Genomic DNA, 14,050 nt, shown 5'->3' with positions numbered 1-14,050 from the left:
TTTAAAATAACTTGTGCATGCTTAGAAAGAGGCATGGATGCTTGACCTGAGATTCCTGCCTTGCAGGGAGTTGGAATAGATGGTCTTTGGGGTCCCTTCCAACTCTACAATACTATGATTCTATGATGGAGAGAAGGGATGTGTGTGTGTGCCTCTTTTAAGAATGATACCTACCATCTGGTCCCATCACCTTCTGGCAAATTGAAGGGGAAGAAATAGAGGCAGTGAGAGATTTTACTTTCTTGGGCTCCATGATCACTGCAGATGGTGACAACAGTCATGAAATTAAAAAATGCCTACTTCTTGGGAGAAAAGCAAAGACAAACCTAGACAGCATCTTAAAAGGCAGGGACATCACCTTACTGACAAAGGTCCTTATAGTTAAAGCTGTGGTCCAGCTCTCATTTCCATACATCACTACTGGGAAAACCATAGCTTTAACTATACGGACCTTTGTTGGCAAGGTGATGTCTCTGCTTTTTAAGATGCTGTCTAGGTTTGTCATTGCTTTTCTCCCAAGAAGCAGGTGTCTTTTAATTTCGTGACTGCTGTCACCATCTGCAGTGATTATGGAGCCCAAGAAAGTAAAGTCTCTCACTTCCTCCATTTCTTCCCCTTCTATTTGCCAGGAAGTGATGGGACCAGTGGCCATGATCGTCGTTTTTTTGATGTTGGGCTTCAGACCATATTTTGCACTCTCCTCTTTCACCCTCATTAAAATACCACCCACAGAAAATAAGAAAATCAAGCAGGATTAATCATCTCTATCCAGAACAAGTGGATTTAGGCTCAAAATACTATGCTCCCATTATTCCCCTATTTTCTGGGGACCTTCATGCTTTTTTAAAATTTCTTTTAGAATAGCAACGGCACTGTCACTGGGATGATGTTGGAAAGATCTTTGTGTCCACTGTAGACAGTGAAGCAAGTTGGCAGACCAATAGGGTTCAGTTATTTGGTGATAGCAAATCTATGTATTAGTATTAAGGAGAAGGAATAATAATGCCACTCCTACCTTTAAGAGAAGGTCGTCTCTTTCCCCATTCCAGATCTCAAGGCAGGCTGGGAAATGAAGGCACAGTAATATTCTAGTTTCTATTGGCTCTGCCCAGAGTGGGGAAATCCCCCCTCTCTCCTTTGCAACTTAGTTTTGTTTAGTTCTTTCAAGTCCAGGAAGAGGGGTAAGCTCACTCATTCTTACAGAACTTCATAAAAAAGCTTCCTAACCATATTCATTCAGAGCCAAAATAACAGCCTACTGGGATGTGAGGCAATACCTCTACATGAGGTTTGTGAACATCAATAAAATATATGTTTGCGAACTTTGTGGAGTTCTATCTAGATTGAGAGAAGTCTCAGGATGGAACAAGCATAGTGTAGTCACAGTTTGAGTGTTGGTCTAGGCCTGAGGAGCTCTGGGTTTGAATCCTACCTCAGTCACAAAGCTTACTTTGGATGGCCCAGTCCAAGGAACCACCCCATTTGCCCCCCAGTTTCCTTATGATGGGATCATAGGTGTTGGATCAATGTCTTAGCTTGCCCACTGTTCCCTTGAAACCTACTTTGCCCATGAATCGTATTGATCTGAGCATGGAAGATTTTGGTAGAACCCATACTCCAAGTTCAAGTTCTTCATCCAGGGCAGTTTGCCTTGCAGTCCTAAGAAATTTGAGCTTTCTGGCGGAGGGAAAGGGTTTCGTTGGCCCCAGCCTTAGCATTCTCTGTGCTGTACAATATTTCCTCTTCATCGGAAGGTGGAAACTCTAATGGTGTAAATGGTAGAAACTTTTCTATGCTAAACTCAAGTCATAAAGACCAAAGTCCGCTGTAGCAAATGTAGCCATAAAACAATTTTTTTTTACTTTCAAAGCTATTGGGAACTGAAACATGAAATGTAAAGAATGAATGTGCATTGTTTTCATAATAACAGCACACATTTTCTTTCCTTTTTTGATACCAGCAGCAGTTTCAAGCTGAAATTCTTCTAAATGGAGAGAAAACTGGCCATGTATCTTACTTTATATTACTAGTGTCTGGGCTGAGATGAGGGCAGCTGCCTGGGGTGGAGTCTGGAGCCAGGAGCTCTGGGATCAGGCCACAGTCAGGGCTGGGTTGGCCATTTGCACATTTCCCAAAAAGAGGGAATGCATCGCCAAAAGAGGACAAAAGATACAACAGAATTTGTCTCATGTCTGTTCAGATACCCTGGTCCCAGACTGCTTGTGAGCCATAGAGAAATAAATGGTTCTGTGGTGGTACTCATCTTAATGGGAAGTCAATAGCAAGGTTATTGTACTGGATTTCCTTAACTGTGTGAATCCATCCAAATGACTCTTGTTCAGAACTTTTCAACCAATTGAAGACCTATTTACACTGCAAGGCCAGTATTTTTAGTGCTTTAAAATATATATTTTGCATTAAGGTTTCATACTGGTTTTACACTGTATTTTAGATTTCCATATCTTTGTATTATTTTTGTATTATTGGTTCAGAGAGAGAGAGAGAGAAAGAAAGTTGCCTAGAGTTACTGGGTGGAAATGCAATGAATATTTGGAAAAAATAATCAATTTTCATTGGGACTTGTAATTGAAAATTTAGCAAGCTGACGCAGAAATGTGGGATACCAAGCTGCAGACTGAAAACATGAGAAACACAAAGAAACCAAAATGGACGAATTTGTCCATCCCTTAAACAATATACTTTATTATATTAATAGGTACCTTCTGGAACTGGATCCTGAGCTATCTGCCTTTCCAGCTGATCTGTTCCAAAGTTTGCTGAATGGTAAGTAACCCGATTGGCATTTTATCCTGCATTTGACAGAGATTACAGGGCCCATAAGGAGGCACCCACAATGTTGTAGTTGGTGTTCTGGAAACTTACTGAAATAATACACCCCAATTCGAGGAAAAAAGGAAGAGTGTGATGCATTTTAACTAGTCTTCATTGAGTCTGTGTTACAGCCAACAATGTTTTCTGTGTGCAATTAGTTCTACAGGGCTGACTAATCTCTTGCCCTCCAGATGTTGTCAGTCTCCAGCTCCCATCATTCCTGACCTGAGGGTGATGGAGCTGTGATTCAGGAACACCTGGAGAGCTACGGGTTAGCCACTCCTGATGTACAACAATGATCTGGAAAGGTTGCTGCACATATTGGTGTATAAGCACATATTGGTTGTTGGTGCACATATTGAAAGGTTGGTGCACATATTGGAATATAATGTTTGCAGGCACCCTGTCCCTTGTCCTCCTTTGTTTAAATGGAGAGATGGACTATGGCTTTTATCCCATGGTTTTTCTGGACTCAGTGTTTCCTGAATAAGTGTGTATACCAGAGTCTGGTGGGGAGTGTCATCCACCTCTCTCTCTTTCTCCCTTTCTTCACACCCAGTAGGCTCTTGGGAGAGGGAAATGGCTGTTGCCAAAGGTCTGAACAGATCACTTGCGGAGGGCTTTTGAAATTAGGCTGAGAGCCCTAGGGCCACGGACTGCCTGCTTGCGCTGCCTGTAATTGATTTTGGTGCTCATTATACTGTTAATGCCGGTTGTCGTCTGTTAGCTTATGGTGAAAGTTCTGTGCATTTGGCAGAGCTTACAGAAGCATTGAGACTTTGCCAGTTCTCTTGGTTGAGCAAAGCCAGTTCTGCCTCTATTCCTGGTCCCCTTGCTTCCTCTTCCCATCAGTGATTGATTTACACAGAAAACTAGCTTAGCCAGGAGAACTGTAGATTTGTCTAGCTGGAAGAGACATGAGAGGCAACCAAGCTGATCAGCTAAAGTATTAAACTGAAGTGAGGACCTGCCATTGCTTGAGTAAACCAATCAATCTGTATAACAAAAGCATGTGCTCTGTGATTTATTTATTTTTTGCAGCATGGGGTGGATGGGGAGATCATTGGAGGGAAATGAAGAACATAAAACAAGTATTAGCTGCTTGAGAATAACAGTGGGAGAAGGCTATTGCTCGCATCTTGTGCTTTCTGGCTTCCCATTGGCATCTATTTGGCACTGGATACAGGATGCTAGACTAGATGGGTCTTTGGCCTGATCCAGGAGGATTCTTATATTGTTAAATTATGTGTCACAAGTCAACAAGGAAAGGGATTAAGGAAAACCTATGCCTGTACTGTGAACCCGGTCAGGGACGATAATCCCCCCTAGATTTTGCAGAGGCAAGGGAAGGTTGTCTGTTTGGTTGAGATTAAAACCACCCAAAGTTGATAAATGGAGCTGAAGGAATGTAATGGAGAAGAGAAATGAGGAATGAGTGAAGAAATAGCAGGCTGAGAGAATAATGGGTTGACTGCCAGGAGCTGCCAGGGCTAAAACCGAGAACTTTGGAGCCAATTGGAGCATCTTCCCAGGCAGTGAAGTACTGTCAGTGTCTGGGCTGGCCCTGTCCACCTAAGGTGGCCATTGGGCCTTCCTGGACAGGAAGCGCTACAAAGGACTTCCTGTTTGGACTAAGACCTTGCCTGAGCAACAAAAACCTTCATGGCTCTGATGTGTTCCTTGCCTCTGACCCCTTGCTTAGATTCTTATCTCTTACTCCTTCTGGTCAACTTCAGAGATAGACTAAGCAGATGCCTGCTTCCCCACTTTGTACCTAAAAGAGCTCCTTTCCCATCTCGGACCCTACGATCGGCAGGTCAGGCCTTGCCCAGTTGGTGTGCCCTTTTCCATAGCTGTCAACTTACAGAATTGAAAATAAGGGACCAGCAGCCAAAATAAGGGACCTGCAGCCTCACCTGTTACAGGCACTCCAGTCTTCCTGTCCTCCTGCAGTCTGGTCAAACTCATGCTGGTAGCTTCGAGAACACTGTCCAACCAACTTTGTAACCAGAGGTTCAACTGAATAGAATCTGAATCACATGCACCACAAGGCCTATGCAGCCTCAACTTAAGATGTCTCCCCGGCCTGGCTTTGCACTGCAAAGTTTGCAGCAGCACGTGCAACAAAATGGCATCCAGCATTCAAAAAACCCCTCAGCTTGCATTAACTAGCCACACACACACAGCCTCCCCCCCTCGCCATGAGATCACCAGTCACCCACCATTTTAGTCAACCAGCTCCTTTCTTTCCCCCCATAAGTCAATCGAATGGCCTCCAAAACAAATTCAAAAGCCCCCTCCCACGAGATCTCCTTTTCCCCCACCATGTGCCCCCGCTCCAGACAGACCTTTTCGCCGGCAAGGGTGAGTGGGCCGTCTATGACGTATCCATCCAATTCCGATCCGAGCACTCAGCACAGGTATGTTCAACTTCTGAGCCATTCTGAGCCAAAGGCAGAAAGCCCAGCCAGCAGCCAAACGAAGCCTCAAAGAAAACCACCGTCACCTCTCCGCTGAGAAGCGCTGAGCAAAGGCGAGTCCCCAGGGAACTCAGCCGATTTGATCAGCACAAGGCATGCAAGCGCCACCCCTCCAGTCGTTCTTAGACTTCTTATTGGGTGAGCAACACAGCCAAGCAACACAGCTGGAGCCTCCCTCCTCCCTGGCCGGCAGGGAGGGAGGGAGAGGAGCTGCTTCCTTTGAAATTTAAGGGACGTCATTTAAGGGACATATAAGGGACATCCATCAATAAGGGACAGCAGCGGGACATGGCGCTGGAATAAGGGACTGTCCCTTCAAATAAGGGACACTTGACAGCTATGCTTTTCCATGGTGGTTCCCTGCTTGTACAATGCCTTCCCTAGTGAGGTGCAGCTGTCTACCCCATTATAGACTTTCAGGAGAAACATTCCTGTTTACGCGGGTATTTGATGGCTGAAAAAGCATTGTTCCCAGCAACCCAGAGATCCCTGGTGGGGGTAAGCTTTTTAAAAGAACGTTTTAACATTTTTGTAGATTCTTTTTAATGTTTTTTCACTGCCATGTCTTCTGCCCTCGGCTCCTTTGGGCGAAAGGGCAGGATATAAATCGCACAAATCAATAAATAGTACCTCCATTCCAGGAAAAGCATCACCTCCATCAGGCTGCTGTTAAAAGCGGCAACTCTGGAGGTGGTGGGAAGGTATTCAACATGGCGGCAGAGGTAGATTCTTAAGAGGAGAGTTCTGCTGTGAATAATGGAGGGCAGTTCCATTGTTGCTTACAGCCTTTGGGAGAACATAGAAGGTGGGAGAGAAGCCTTTATTTTTCCATCTGGAAACTGTTTGCTTTACCTCTACTGTAACTACAGCAACTCTAGAACTGAAGAGCGGTGGCTGGGCTTGCATTTTACATATTGAATGGAACCCGCCAGCCAGTTCTTTGACTGCAGGCTTCCGGCACCATTTTAGCAATGCTCTGGCTCCTAACTAATCTACACGTATATGTGATTAATTGTTATCAGCGGATATCATCACTCCCATGTAAAAATAGACTGTGATGACTATTTGAATAAATCATAAGAACAGCTAACCTGATACCACATAGCATCATGCAGTTGGCTGAGCAAGGCGCGTTCTCATCCTTGACCTCGTATGGCTTGCAGAGATCAGTGTTTGCTTATGGAAGCTGGTGATTTAAAGTTGTGGCTGTGCAGACCTTCTTCTCGCACAGGGAGCCTGTTTCACCACCCATTTCCATGCCCCATTCCCACTGTACGATCCAAACTAAGACATATCTCTTCACTTCTCTGGATGCAGAGTGAGGTTACACAATGACCAATGTGAGTCTTTTCCCATTATCTGTGAGTGTTCAGTTGTTTTATATGAATACTAGAGATCAAGATGAAGATTTACTTTGGCCACTAAATTCAGATTTGGAGCTGGCGGGGCATGGTGGGAGAAGGGTGCAGGAGAGTCAAGGGAGAGAGAAATCCAGGAATATTGAGGGGAGAGATTCTAGAAATTGCGGGTAGGGGTTCAGAAAAAGCAGCAGGAGCCCAACGGACCCACAACCTCCCCCCCCACTGTCTTATGTGGAATGATGCTGTCTCTTGACCTATCATTGTTCCAGAGGCATTGCTGTGGTGTGTGTTGATCACGGTACATGTATGTTTGAACCAGACCTATGAATGACAATTTCCCATTGCTGACACAGAGTCCAGGGCGATGGGATCTTCCTGTTGCACTAATATTGTTACCCGAGTTTATTTGCCTTTTTAAAATGGCGGTTTACGTTTTGACATGGTTAACGCCCATGCTATTTCACGATATGGAGGTAACAGAAATACTTTTATGAATGAATACATAGATAAATCTGCTTGCTCAGCAGAGGACCCCAATAAGAAGCTGGATACTTCTTGAATGATAAACAAGATGCCTGCATGACGTAGGATTCTGGCCATGATCATAGAAACATAGAGTTGGAAAAGACCCTTGAGAATCATCTAGTCCAATCCTCTGCAATTAAGGAATATGCAGCTGTCCTGTATGGGGATCGAACCTGCGACCTTGGTGTTATCAGCACCATGCTCTAATCAACTGAGCTATAAAGCAATGGTCTTCAGCATCTGCAAGGCTGTGACGCTTTTCCAGAGCTTTCTCTTTTTATTCTGTAGGCAATAGATGTGTGTGATAGAAGAACCACACACATAGAAAGAATCCTTTCTTCTTCTTCCTTCTTTCCCGAGAGGTATTGATACCCTTTCTGTTTGCTTGTATCTTCTGCTTTTCTTTGTTCTTTGTTCTTGATCAGGGTAAACTGAGAGCACATTTCTCTGCAAGCTTTGAAAGCCAGGCCCCCTCATCTCACCCCTTTGCAATAACAGCTCCATAAGCTTGACCAGCTGTTTGCAAACTCTGCCTGTCACGTTCTGCAATTTTACGAACCCGTGAATCTGACCCTTTGATCATCTCCATGGAGCACAGATGCCAAAGGTCAGGACAGCCTTAAAGATGGACAAAAGGCTTTGAGGCTGGCCAAGGACTGTGTGAGGGGGTCAGAGTAATGAGAAGAACCTTGCCTTTCTGTTCTTTCTTGTAGTGTGTTTTGGAAATGATCCCTTTGCCTGCGCATCTTTGTGCATTACGAGTGTGGATGGTGAGAAATTTGATTCAGTTTGCATTTAAAGGGAACTTGCCAAATTCACATTTTCTGAAACAATATGTGGACTGCCTTCAGAGATTTGCACTTATTCGAGTTTTGCAATCCAGTTCTTCAGCCAAGCAAACTGTACAAAATGCATAAACTATGGTGAAATGTGCATACATTAATGAAAGCAACATAGAAAAATGCATTATAATAGAGGGAATTGCTTTGCAAAAATTTGTTTCTTAGGCAGAATTACATAGCAAAGTGTGTATACCTGGATAAATTTGCACAAAAATGCTGACAAATTTTCATGTGGACTTACAAAAAAACCCCGCAAATTTATGTGGAGAACCGAACTTCGGAGTGGAAAAATGAGAAACTGAAAGAAACCAAAATTGACAGATTCACAATTCCTAATTATGCAGGGAAGCCACTAAGCCCTCATGCCTCTTGCACGCAAACCCCATGCACATTAGATACACCCTAGGGTAACCAATCCCACTTGGAAACTCTTGAGTTCAATATGAAAATGGATGGTGCTTTGAAAATAAGAATGGATGAATCTCTGTAAGGAGCTGGAGTCAGGGACAGGTCAGCAAAAAAGCATCCAGTGTCAGTGAAGTTGACTATTCAAAGAAACAAAAAAGAGCTCAGTCCTAGTAGTCACAGCAACCCTTTCCAGTAGGTCTTGCTTCAGGGAGGCAGTTGCAAGGACTGAAGGTGCCCGCCTTCTCACAGTTGCCTAAGCCTTCTGCTCTCCTGGGTCCTTCCTAAGTAGCTAAGGCTCTGTTGTCTTGTCTCTCTTTGCTCTGCCCTCTTCATTTCGCTCTGTGTTCTGGAAGACCAGGGAGGAGGGACTCCTTGGCTTCTTCAGCAGCTTGCCTCCACTCTCTCTCTTGATCCATCCCTCTGCGTCTGCTTCTGTTTCTGCACTGCTCTCTGCCACAGCCTCTTCCTGCTCACTAAACCCTGTTAGCTCTTCAGTTTCCCACACCTCCACCGCCCAGTCCCCCCTCTTCTCCCTCTGACCACTCATTGTCGCCCCACCATCAATCCTCTGGCTCTGACCCTTCTTCTCTTGTGGGTTCTCCAGCTGGTACCTTCCGCCACTCCTCTGCATCCAGCCAGTCCATGACATTCTGTCAATTTCAGTGTTTTTCAGTTTTCCAGCTTAGGTTCAGTTCTCCACAATTCTTCATCGGATTTATTGGCACTTTAGAGCAATTTTCCCCCAGATGTATACACTTTTTTGGTAAGCAGTTTCTCTAATATGATGCCTTTTCCTGTGCTGTTTTCACTAGTTACACGTTTTCATGTACATTTCTCCCCATGAAACAGTCGTTTTCAGATACATTATTTGGTGGGGGAACTGTATGGCAACAAAAGTGAGAATTTTCAAAGGATAGCTGTGTTTTGGTTTGTGTATTGTTTCACGAACTGCAAATTAGGAGCCTGAGGATGAAAATGTGAATCGCACTGAATTATCTCTCGTATCCCTGATTAAACGCCTCAGGCAAATCCTCAGTAAGAATGTGATCTTTTTGGTTATTCTGCAGATATGAATGGAAAGATACGGAAGAAAAGGCAACAGTAGAACAAGTGGCTTCACAAGACCTAGGCAGTGGTCCCATTCCCACCCCAGCGCAAATTTCTGTAGCTGACAGCAGTTAGGGGACCATAGGAGTAGCGACAGAATGTCAAATTGCAAAATGAAAAGGGCTACCTTGTGCATAATCTGACACTCTCTCCCACCCGTTCCCTCTGGTCCCCACACTGAAATTTAAAGCCACTAAGACAAAAGGCAGCCTGGCTGATGTAGGAAGGCTTGTGACCATGGAATCTGTGAACAGCAGGACAGCCTGAGGGCTGCGAAGTGTGGGGTTGTCTTGATTTCCACCCTGTTTTTGTTTCCTCACATGAGTCATCCTTCAGTTGCTACCTCAGCTCTCAAGCAGAATTTCCCTTTTTGATCTCAAAAGGGCACACATCTGCCTGCAGCAATAAACCTCGCTGCCTCGTTTTCCCTGTGCCGCCACGGTGAGGAGGATCTGTCAGTAGAACCCGTGTGAAAAGCAGATGATGAGTACCAAGCAGAAATGTTTGTGCTTACCTGGACCTTGGGAGAGAGAGAGATGGTGGTGCTATTTGTTTGCTATTTAAAGCATTTCTGCCCCACTCTTGAGCTCCCAACAGCAGCTTGCAAAGATCAGCATTGAGACAGTACCTGCCCCCAAGCTTAAATTCTAAAGGGCATGGCACAAAAAATTATAGGCATTAGGAAGGAGGAGGAGAACAAACTCAGGCGCTTCATCGCAAAGTTCTTATTATGACCAGTTGGAATGGAAAACAGTTCAAAGAGAAGCAGGAGGCAAACATCTCTCCACATGAGTGATGGAGTGGCCCTGCTTCTCTTTGCTCTTGCTGCTGTCGCCTGATGGAATGGCTCTTTCCTGATGCCTGATGGAGGGTGGAGCCTAATCCTACTTTAGCTTATTTGGGAGGAAGAGTGAGACAAGAAGTTTAACAAACCAACAAACTATGACACTGGCTTCTCAGTGGTGCTGCTGGTAGCCCCGCACCCCTTTCCCTTTCTGTCTCCCTCTCTCTATTCCCAAATCATGCATTTCCTATGCTCACTTTGTGACAAAGTAAAGGTACATTTATTTATCTGAGTAGTCTTTTTGCCTTGATATCACCTTGTCCCATAGGTGCCTGTGGCGTTTGTATACAGAGCCCCCGGTCGTTTCACGGACTATTGACCTGTACACCACTGCTTTATTCTTCTGCTACACCAACCAGGTCTCTTCTGGTGAAATCCTGAGTCTCGGTCAGGTTGTAAAGTCAACAACAAAGATTAAAGTTTATTGAAGAACAAACAAGTTTTAAATAGGTTCAGAAAGGTTTCTCAAATGCACGCCCTTAACTTGATGTGGCACTATCTGACACTGTCACACTCTTCTCCCTCAGTTCTATCCCGGTCTCTCACTCTGTCACAACCATGTTTGACTTTTACTGCCTCTGTCTGACCCTCACTCCTCTGTCCCCCCCCCTGGTAAACCCCTGGGCTGAGCCTCAAAACCAAGTAGGCTCCGCCTCTGAGCTTTCTCATTGGTCAATCTACATTAACCATTTCCATCACCCTGAACAATCATAATCACAAGGAATGGGCAGACGCCACATCGCCTATCTGACCATTTCAGTCTGTGGTACTTGCACTTTTAAAAGTGCCATGTAATTTGCAAGGAGTCAGTATCTTAGTGTGGGCAGCAGCCTGTGTATTGACGTTAGGCCGGTGCCCTCGCTAGATTCCTGCAGAAACTTATTTTAATTATTTTAATTTCAGCAAGCCTAGCAAGATGTATGACTCAGTTATCTATTTTTTTTGTTTTTGTTTTAAAGGTTTTGCTGATATCTGTGTCTCATTGATGCATAAACTTTTTCAGCTACGAGGGGGGTTGGCCGTGCTTTTTGCCCCAGGTGAAGTCTCCAGAGGGGAGCCATTGAAGCTCCCAGCCTGTGTGTGTGGGTACTAGTGCTGGATTTACATATAAGCTAAACAAGCTATAGCTTATGGCCCCACTCTCTTGGGCCCCCCCAAAAAAATTAAAGAAAAAAACCCTGGATGTACATTTCCAAAATATAAGATAAAAAACCAAATAAAATAAAACCTACATCATTTTAAGTTAGAGCTTAATAATTATTTCACTATTAATATACTTTTTCTTAATTGTATTTCAGTTCAACAATTACTTTGATAAAATACATATTTTGTTATGTGCAAATGGCTTTAGATACCTAATAGGTCCATAAATTACCATGTAGCATAAATTCAACACAAAAAAACAGTGACAATTTGTTGTCGACAAAGGATCGCTGGATATCTAAAGGGCCCCATTAACTTCAGTAGCTTAGGACCTCATCAAACCTAAATCTGGCCCTGGTATGTGCACAAATGCATGTGTGGGAGGTGCCAAAGTGGATCTTTGACCAGCCTTGTTTTGCCCCTGCAAAGCTTGGAGATCCTTCTGACTAAGCGATCTATAACTTTTTTTCTAAAGAAATAAGTAATTAATAATGAATTTGAAACAGAGGGCCTTGTTCCTCCTTATGGATAGGTAGATTATTATTTTTTAAGTGATTCCTTATCTTTTCAGAGAGTCCGTACACATTACTTATTCAGATATACATGCAAGTGTTGTTGGGTTTGTCATATCTTAATATCTAAAGTTGAACGAGCTGAACCCCATGTTTGAATCCCAGGGATCATACAGAGATGCTCATTAGGGAGCCAAGACAGGTTGCCATTTGGTGCCAAAGACTGGCTTGTTGCCAAGTCACTTATGGAGCGGCCCAGTCTAGAGCAGGAGTGAGAAACCTTTGGCCTTCCAGATCTTTGCATAGATTAAAAAATAAATAATAAATAAACGAACACAAGCAAAAGGGACCTGGAGTAGAAGTAGATTGATCTACCCCACTCCTTGTTCAACGCCCATCGCTTGGAGTGGAATTTGCCAGTCTAGCAAGCTCCCCTGCTTACCCATTCACTTTATCCACTTCAAAGATTTCATCTCCCCATCTGTATCTCCCCCTTGAGCTAGTCATCCCTTTTCCTCTCCTCTTCTTCTGCCTGAGTTAATAATCTTTGCTGGGTTTTCTGAGTCAATAGGCCAGTCCAATAAAATACAGGAAACTTGAAAAATCTTTGACATTTAAGCCTTTCTTTCATTTAATGTTACCCTTATAGGTTTTTCCTCCTCCTCTTGGGGGCTCTTGTGCGATGATCTGCTTCCATTTGGATGCTGAAATTTTCAGTGGAATTGGTTTAAAACAAGAAATCTATTTCGATGCATTTTCATATGCTTCAGTGGTAAGCATCTGCTGGATTTAATATAAATTAAAACCCTCTGAAAAGAGGTCCCTGATCTGGTCATGGTTTATTTATTGTCTCTGGTTAAATTGCATTCCACCTATCTACTAAGAAAGGTATTGGGAACCCATGGCCTGTAAATGTCATTGAACTACTGCAGCCACCAACCCCTTCAGACATCTTTACAGTCTGTGTAGAGCTGACCATCTGAATATGTGCTGTATTGTCTCATTTTGCAGTCTTCAAGTAAGCCTTGATTTCCTCCCTCCATGCGCATAATCCATATTTCCATATTTCCCAACTGCTCTTTGACTGGGTCACCTGTACCAAGGGTTGAAGGAAGCGCAGGGCTTCTGGCACAAGGAACAATCTCACTGGGATGTTCAATTGCAGCCTCTTCACACCCACAAAAGGCAATGCTTCCATTTTGCAATAACAGACTGACAGTGGATGGAATGAGGCTAGGCTAAATAGCCCCCTTGCATCATGGAAAAGTTCATTTATTTCAGTAATTCAACTTAAAAGGTGAAATTAATATATGAGATAGACTCATGACATGCAGAGCGAGATATGTCAAGCCTTTATTTGTTATAATTGTGATGATCATGGCATACAGCTGGTGAAAACCCCAATTTAATAATCTCAGAAAATTAGAATATTAAATGAAATCAGCAAAACAATGACTGCAAATAGAGCAATATTGGACCTCTGAGAAGTAGAAGCATGCATATGTACTCAGTACTTGGTTTGGGCCCCTTTTGCATCAATTACTGCCTCAATGCGGCGTGGCATGGATGCAATCAGCCTGTGGCACTGCTGAAGCACAGTGGACCAACACCAGCTGATGACATGGCTCAATATATAGCAAACATGGAAACTTAAAAACTACAATATAACACAAACTACAGTGTGATGCAGTGTGGAAGAACCAAATTTAAGAAGACATTGCAGCACCTTTTCAAAACATATGAAGAGTCTGAGATCCTTTCTTGCCAAAGCACATCCTGACTTGTAATATACAACACTCATTCCACAAATGCACATCATATACAAATTCTGTTTTACATCTACACAAATAATATAGTACCTGCTACTCATCCAGTACCCCTCACCTCGTTCTGCTCCCAAACACCCAACGTATCCATCTACACAAAAACACCCCATCAACCCAATCACTCAAAAATCTCCCTCTTAATCACCTAACTGCTATCACCTGCCAAACAC

At 43.7% G+C, this 14,050-nt stretch overlaps 1 protein-coding gene across 5 annotated transcripts in view; it reads left to right on the top strand.

Annotated features, from left to right (window-relative positions):
• PKNOX2 (PBX/knotted 1 homeobox 2) overlaps positions 1-14,050 on the top strand; it is a 438,447-nt gene that overhangs the window by 94,396 nt on the left and 330,001 nt on the right. For all 5 annotated transcript variants that reach the window (XM_083713657.1, XM_083713654.1, XM_083713659.1 and 2 more), the window contains one exon: positions 2,717-2,784. The gene's annotated coding sequence lies outside the window, so the exon portion shown is untranslated. The remainder of the gene's footprint in view (positions 1-2,716; positions 2,785-14,050) is intronic.

This window comes from Podarcis gaigeae (genome assembly GCF_964106915.1).
Source record: "Podarcis gaigeae genome assembly, chromosome: 15".
Classification (NCBI taxonomy): Eukaryota; Metazoa; Chordata; class Lepidosauria; order Squamata; family Lacertidae; genus Podarcis; species Podarcis gaigeae.
The sequence above is the reverse complement of the archived record's forward strand: the minus strand, read 5'-3'. Positions and strand labels throughout refer to the sequence as shown.